At 38.8% G+C, this 8,050-nt stretch overlaps 1 protein-coding gene and 1 long non-coding RNA gene across 2 annotated transcripts in view; one reads left to right on the top strand and one right to left on the bottom strand.

Moving 5' to 3' along the window:
• Positions 1-104, top strand: part of LOC108291597 — a 664-nt gene extending 560 nt beyond the window's left edge. The window contains exon 2 of the long non-coding RNA XR_001819961.2: positions 73-104. This is a non-coding gene — a long non-coding RNA (uncharacterized LOC108291597). The remainder of the gene's footprint in view (positions 1-72) is intronic.
• DST (dystonin) overlaps positions 1-8,050 on the bottom strand; it is a 510,996-nt gene that overhangs the window by 435,094 nt on the left and 67,852 nt on the right.

The raw sequence follows: 8,050 nt of genomic DNA, 5'->3' as shown, positions 1-8,050 counted from the left end.
ACCATAAAAAAAAAAAAAAAAAAAAAAAAAAAAAAAAAAAAAAAAAAAAGAGCACAAATACATGGGTTTCAGGTATATACATTAAGTTGAACCTTTGGCACTAGGAATCAGGGCGTTTTTTTCACGTAGCATTAACACATATTAGAAAATTGTGTAGCGTCAAAGGGATAGGAGTCACCAGCATTCAAGCAATTTTGTCAACTAGGCAATAAAATGTTCTACTGAATGTTTCTTCTTTGTTCTAATTACTGTATACACTGGTAGCAACTTTGAAATGAGAAAGGGAGCTTACACTCCTTTTATTTTCCCCACCGGATGATTTTAAAGCCAATCCAAGGGATTTTACTTCATTATTAAATATTTTAATATGCATCTCTAAAAGATAGGGATTATTTTTAATAATATCAAAATACCATTATCAATCCAAAATATTTTTATAAGTGTCTTAATATCATCAAATATGCAAGCCTGGGCAACAAAGGAAGACCATCTTTCTTCAAAAAAAATTATAAAATTAGCCAGGCATGGTGGCACACACCTGTAGTCCCACCTTCTCAGGAGACTGAGGCAGGAGGATCACCTGAGTCCAGGAGGCTGAGGATGCAGTCAGCCATGATTGTGCCACTGCACTTGAGCCTGGGTGACAGAGAACTTGTCTCAAAAAAAAAAAAAATTCATTGTTCAAATTTCCCCCCCTTTCTCTTTTTTTTATATTCAGTTTATTCACCCAAATAAGGCATACATGTTACATTTGGCTGGTAGGTCTTTTAAGTGTTGTTTCGTGTACAGACTATCATTCCCACATTTTTTCTTATAATTTGTCAAAGAAACTGGGGGTATTTGTTCTAGAGTTTCCCACACCTCAACTTTGCTAAATGTATCTTCACTATCTTTCCCTTATCATTTAACATATTCCTGTCACCTATATTTTATGTAAATCTATAATTAGAACTAGCAATTTGATCTGATTTAGGTTCAATTTTTTAGCAAGAATACTTTAGCCGGGCACGGTGGCTCACACCTGTAATCCCAGCACTTTGGAAGGCCAAGGTGGGCGGATCACAAGGTCAAGAGATCGAGACCATCCTGGCCAACATGGTGAAACCCCATCTCTACTAAAAGTACAAAAAATTAGCCGGGCACGCCCCAGCTACTCGGGAGGCTGAGGCAGGAGAATTGTTTGAAACCGGAAAACGGAAGTTGCAGTGAGCTGGGATCGTGCCACTGCACTCCAGCCTGGCAATAGAATGAGACTCTGTCTCAAAAAAAAAAAAAAAAAAAAAGAATGCTTCATAAGTACTTTTGTGTACTTTCATGAAGAGGGACATACTTGTGGTTGTCTCTCTTTTATGTGTTAGCAGTCATTGGCCACCCTAGGGTACCAGTGCATTGGCAAGTCCACTTTGGTCTAATACTATCAAGCCCATGCTGCAGCCTCCACACATCCTATTCAATTATCAACTGGTGAAGTAGATAATCAACTCTGATGCTGGGGAATACCACAGGCTAATTGGCACTGACCCTTGTTACATGCAGCTCAGTATTACTAAGATGGATAAGGATCAGATACTGCCTTAGTCCATCTGTGTTGGCAATGTATTGATGATCAATGTCTAGGTTCACTATTTTATTAGGGCTTGCAAGATCGTGAGACTATAATTTCATCATTCCTTCTTCCTTCAACAATGATTTGATTACCATGTAGAATAATCCATAAAGCAAAGACAGGAAAATGCTTGCTTCTTTCCCTTTACCACTTTTTAGAAGTGAGTTAGTTCCCTAGCACTCTCCAAAAGTCACCAATAAATAGTTTTTAAAAATATCATAGATTCATAGATTTTCAATATATGGATGTATTTCAACCTACCGTGATCATTATTCTTATTGATCGAGCAGTAGGAGCCTCTCCAAGTTTACTCCCGGTCCTGACATGATCCCAGTAGTCTTTGATGCTTCCTTGCTTTATGGTTTGACAAGACATGCCAAGCTCATTCCACATTTTCTGTTTCAGATCTGGAATCAGCCATTTCTCCAACTAGTTTGTGATGATGATTTCTATGGTGTCCTGCCTGCATCCCTTCCACCTGGTCAACGGACTCACATATAAGCTACTGTGAGTGTTGGCTGCTAATGGCTCATAGCCACCCTCTCCTTCAGCGACTCATCTAGCCTAAAGCTTCCTCACACCCCCAGCCGTAGCAGCCCATAAACAGTGACTGACCAAGGAGAGGGACAAAAGGCTTGCTTCAAGTTGAGACTAACTCTGCAGTACAATTTATGTGCCAGAGCTCAATATTCAGAAGTGGAATTGTTGGCTCATATGGTAATGCTATTTTTTTACTTTTTGAAGACCTACTATACTGTTTTCTATAGCAGTTAAACCATTTTACTGTCTCACCAAGAGTGCCCAAGGGTGTGTAAACTTAATTTTAACACCATATTAGCTTAAGTATCTGCTTTGGTTTGAATGTTGTATCCCACCCAAAATTCAGGTGTTGAAATTTAATCCCTAATGTGACAGTATTAAGAGGAGGGGCTTTTTGTAAGTGATTAAGTCATGGGGGCTCACCATCATGAATGGGTCAATGCCACTATAAAAAAGTCTTCAAAGAGCTCCCTTGCTCTCTCTTGCCGTCTTTGCCTCCCACTTTCCACCAGGTGATAATGCAGGAAACAAGGTGCCATCAATGAGGAACGACACCTCACCAAACACCAAACCTGCCAATGCCTTGGTCTTGAACTTCCTAGCTTCCAGAACAGTGAGAAAGTAAATTTATGGCTGGGTGTGGTGGCTCACACCTGTAATCTCCAAGCACTTTGGAGGCCAAGGCGGGCGGATCACCTGAAGTCGGGAGTTCAAGACCAGCCTGACAAACGTGGTGAAACCTCATCTTTTAAAAAGAAAAAAAAAAAAGTAAATTTATATTCTTTATAAATTACCCAGTCTCAGGTATTCTGTTAGAGAAACACAGATGGACTAAGACAGTATCTGATCCTCATCCATCTTAGTAATACTGAGCTGCATGTAACAAGGGTCAGTGCCAATTAGTCTGTGGTATTCCCCAGCATCAGAGTTGATTATCTACTTCACCAGTGGGTAATTGAATAGGATGTGTGCAGGCTGCAGCATGGGCTTGATAGTATTAGACCAAAGTGGACTTGCCAATGCACTGGTACCCTAGGGTGGCCAACACAGATAATGCAGGCTGTGAGCAGACTCAAAGAGGTAAAGCTACTCCATGGGAAGGAGTCACATCGGGACCATGAATAGTTCCTCCAATCAAATGGAATCCATATTCTTCTCCCTAAAAGTTTTCACCCAATTCTCTAAGCACTGCCTGAGACAGAGACTAAATAAACATAGAGTAAACACAGAAGACAACAGACTGCAAGCATGAGAGATGTCTGCTTCTATCTGACCTTATGAACTTGAGCCTATCACTTACTCACTGAGGTTTAGTTTTGTCAAACTGGATCAATAATATATGCCATGCCCAACATACAGGGTGTCTGTTCAGATTAAGTGAGATAATCAATATAAGCATTCTTTGAAAGTATAACTACAAAGTAGTACTACTCCAAAGCTATAATTTTCCTGAAACATTACTGTCATTTCCAGAACTGAATTCTCCTCTCCCAAGGCACAAATTAAATTTTGTTCAAGTCCCATAGATTGCTTTTTTATGAACCACACTCATCATCTCACAACTAAAATAAATAAAGAGAGAGAGGGACAATATTGAGATTAATCAGACAGACCCTGATCACTCACCTGGAGGTGGTTTAGAAGAGTAAAACAAAGGTGGTGTTTGGAAAAATTAAGAATTTGACTTAGCAGAAAAGGTTTGGAGAGATGGAACCATGAGCCTAGAAAAGAAACAACTTATTGATTTTCAAGTACAATTAACTAGCTGTTAATTAGAGCTATGTAATGGTAGGAGACTGTATCACTAAAAGTACCGAAGCAGAGAGGAGAAAACTGTTAAGTCAGATAAGCTCTAAGATCCCCTCAAGCTTTAACATTCTTTGATTCACAAAGACTGATAGTGACACAGTAGCAGGTGGCTATGCTTCATCCTCTCCACAGAGGATACCACAATAAGAAATGGTCTTAAATTGTAAGCCATGGGATTTAGGGCAAAGATCAAAGGAGTTGTTTCAGGCAGAGATGGATGTTAAATTCCAAACAGAATTACGAGGGAAGCTATGGCTGTGTTCTTTAAAATAAAGGAAGCTATGCCCATCTTACCAGAACAATTTAAGGATTGCTTAGAGGTGAAATAATAAGCTAGACCATCTATAAAGGGGCTTTCTTTTCAGTCCTTTGATCCACAGTTGTCCATGAAAATTTTCAAAGTTTAAGTGACTGTCTAAATGTTTTAAGTTTCCTTTGCTTGAAGCTTAAAGAATTTAAGGGTTTTGTTTGTTTGTTTGGTTGGTTTGTTTGTTTAGACAACAGTTTGTCATCACACACAAGAAAGACATAAAAAGAATGGCAACAGGCCTTGTTTCAGTCAAAATACTGACCTCAAAAAAGAATCATGAGTTATAAAGACATCCTTACTTCTCTTCAAGCAGAACATGAATCCCTTTACCAAGTTAATCTTGGTTTCATGAGTTGTTTATAGAGACTAAACTGTTCATTCAATATAGTCTACCAACCTTGCACATTCCCTTGCATTAATTATTCCCATACCTTACTATAATTTATTATAGAAAACCTTGATAATGAAATCTTTTATAAAATTCCATTAGTTATGAACCTAAAAAAGGAAGTACAGCAATGTGTAGTACACTGAACGGGTGTCATTCAAAAAAATTCTTTTCCAATAATTCACAAAAGAAATTTCACTTTATTAATCAATTCATTCTCTCAAATTCTGAAGGGGAAAAGGAAACAAATCTTTCCTTTAAGAGCTTTGGATTTGCTAGTTATTTAGCCAAAGTAAGGTATGAGTTGTACAATTATGCCTTCCACAGAAGGGGAAACGTCCTGAGGTTATGCAAATAAAGCTGCCTGGTCCCACATATTTGAAAAGGAAAGGGAAAAGGAAGACCATTAAAAAAATCTAAGCAGGAAAGGAACACAGAAACACCCTGCTATATGTTTGGTGAGATCAAGGATACATGCTTAAGTCTTTCCTACACCGCAAAAAGTTGCCGACTACAAAGATGACAAAATCTGGTTAATATTAATTATTAAAAATTAAGATATATAATGTTCTAAAATATACTGCAGACTTACAAAAACCTATGCTGTAATCAGAAAAACAGAAAAGTTCCCCAAGACTGAAAAACAGAAATCCACAAGAGAAGGAAAAGAAGGGTGAGGTCAAGGAAGTGGCGGTTTAGTAGGGGAGAGTTCAGGGAAGGGAAAACCTCATGAGTATGTCTGGGACTTCATTTCCTGCTATTTTCTCTAGTCTCTACCTGAGTGGCCTTGTCTTGGCCTAAAACGAATATCCATAAATGAAAGTCAAGAGCCCTGGACCCATCTCTGTTAAGGCATTTAGATTTCTGAGAGATGAGTAGGAAGTTTTAAGGGAACCTCTGTCCTCTTCCCAAACTCTCACCACTGGCCAGACTCCAAGGCTCAGACCTCAACTGGCTTCTCCACTATCAAACTCATTTTCTGGGCCATCCCACCCAGTCTTATAGATTTAATAACACCTATGTACAAATAATTCCCACATCTTCCATGAAATCCAGACATAAGAACATCTAATAGATACTTCAAACTTCATGTGTCCAAATCAGAAATTTTTATTTCCAGTCCTCAATCCAAACGTGCCTCTTCCTTTGTGCTTACCATTTCAGAAAACAGGATCACCAATATATGTCCTCCAACTCCTGAGTCAAAACGGTCAGGATCAAAAATCCCATTGCTTGATGGTGATGGGACCCCAAAAGTAAGAAATCAGATGCTCACAGGCTAAGATTTTGCCAGGAGGGAGAACAAGCTGCAACTTGGGCAATAACCTGGAAACACTAGCAATTTTTAATCAGACTTTTTCAGCTCAGTGAGAAAGTCTCAGATTCTAAGTCACCAGGAAATGCAGGTAATGCTATTGCAGTATGCAAAAAAATTGGAATTAGTGAAATGTAACAGAAATAGAGTCAGTATGTTTGATTACTTCCTAATGCTCTAAAACTGTTATTTCCCCATACCCACCTGTAATCTTGAACACATAAATACTTCTTGGGCCTGAGAGTTGTACATTAACAGGTTCATGTGAGTCGGCAATAGGGCAAAAGGACTCTTGCTACCTCCTAGGCGCTCTTCTACAGAAAGAGGGGGCCAATAAAATGATGGAAAAAATCATATTTGAGGTTTACCTATGGTTTTCAATACCATTTTAAGATAGGTTCTAACTGATGTAATAGTTTAAAATCACAAAGATTTCATCTATATCTATCATCTATGCAGTTAGAAAATTGAGACTCAAAGTAATTAAAATACTTGAGGAACGTTGATGAGGATAAATGCCTAGCACTAGAATTGTGATCATGGGGAATTCTCCATTCCCTACTCAAAAACTGCTCAAGTCAAGAGTGTCTAGATTTAAATGTTAACTCCATTATCTACCAGCTGTACGGCCTCAACACATTTCCTCCCTGGAAAGTGAGCATCTACCCCAGAGAATCGCTGAGAAGATAAATGAGAGAAAAACAGAGAAGAGTACAGAGAACAATCCCCACGTATTGCCAATGAGGTAAACATGCAGTAATACAAGAGTTCTTGTGACGATGATGATGATGATGTTTAAAAATCCTGGGATTCAGAAACAAAACAAAATGCTTTGTAATGTGAAAATATTAAGGAATAAATGGAGATCTGGATCTAATAATCTTTTCTGTTTTAAGGTGGTAAAAAAAATCCTAAACATCCTAGTGACATTTAATGTACAGTATAAATCCAAATACATATGTACCGAGAGGTAATCAGGATAAATTTTTAGTTTATTTACTCTTGGATATATCTAAAACAAGGAGTAATATAAAATGTAGATATTATTAAGTTTTTATTAGTGATCCCCATTACAAATTCTCATAGGTATATTTGGGTATAACTTACAAATTTAGGATAAGTAAATATCCTAAATTTTTAGGTTAAAACAGCTAAGATGCTAAAGTATTTGCATTCCACATAACACTTGAAGAGAATGTTCTCACTGAACGCACCTAAAACTGCACAGTCACGCTTTCTGACTCATTTCCTTTACAGCTACTTCTGTTTTCAGTCTGTCTCACTCACAGATGTATTTATTTTTCAGATTCCCACTAGACATGCCTGGAGTGCTTCATATAAAGTCATTCAAGTAATCCTGAATCACCAAAACTGATTTATTTTTACTCCATCTCCAGGTAATAATCAGAGATGCTTTCATGGCAACATGCTGTAACACTGATTTTCTCCAAATGAGTAAGTTTAGAAAACACAAAGGCTTTGGACACATGTTGAATAGGGTGGTTCTAGCAGGCACTAATGGTTGCACCTAACCAAATCCAGAAGAGGACACAAAGCCTCAGTTCAAGTTCATCTACGGTATTAAAAGTAGAGAAATGTAGGCAGAGGCCATAAGGTTCTAGAAGCCTGCATAGGAATTCTGTGAGACAAGAAGCCAACAGTCTTCTCACTTCCAACTCTGACAATGTCCAGTCTCTCAGACAACTGACGGGAGATGCAGTAACATGGTGGAAGTCAGCCTTATCTGCCCTGAAGAACACTGCCAGCTGGGTGTGATGGCTCCTGCCTGTAATCCCAGCACTTTGGGAAGCCTAGGTGTTCTCTTGAGCCAGGAGTTCAAGACCACACAGAGCAACATGTACAGACTCCATCTCTGCAAAAAAAAAGTTAAAATTAGCCAGGCATGCTGGCACACGCCTGTAGTCCAAGCTACTTGGGAGGCTGAGGTGGGAAGGCTGAGCGCAGGAGGTTGAGGCTGCAGTGAGCCATGATTGCGCAACCACACTCCAGCCTGGGCGACAGAGCAAAACTGTCTCAAAAAAAAGAACACTCCCCAGAATGGTTTTCTGCCCCAAGCAACTG

Source organism: Cebus imitator, unplaced genomic scaffold (genome assembly GCF_001604975.1).
Source record: "Cebus imitator isolate Cc_AM_T3 unplaced genomic scaffold, Cebus_imitator-1.0 Scaffold460, whole genome shotgun sequence".
Classification (NCBI taxonomy): Eukaryota; Metazoa; Chordata; class Mammalia; order Primates; family Cebidae; genus Cebus; species Cebus imitator.
The sequence above is the reverse complement of the archived record's forward strand: the minus strand, read 5'-3'. Positions and strand labels throughout refer to the sequence as shown.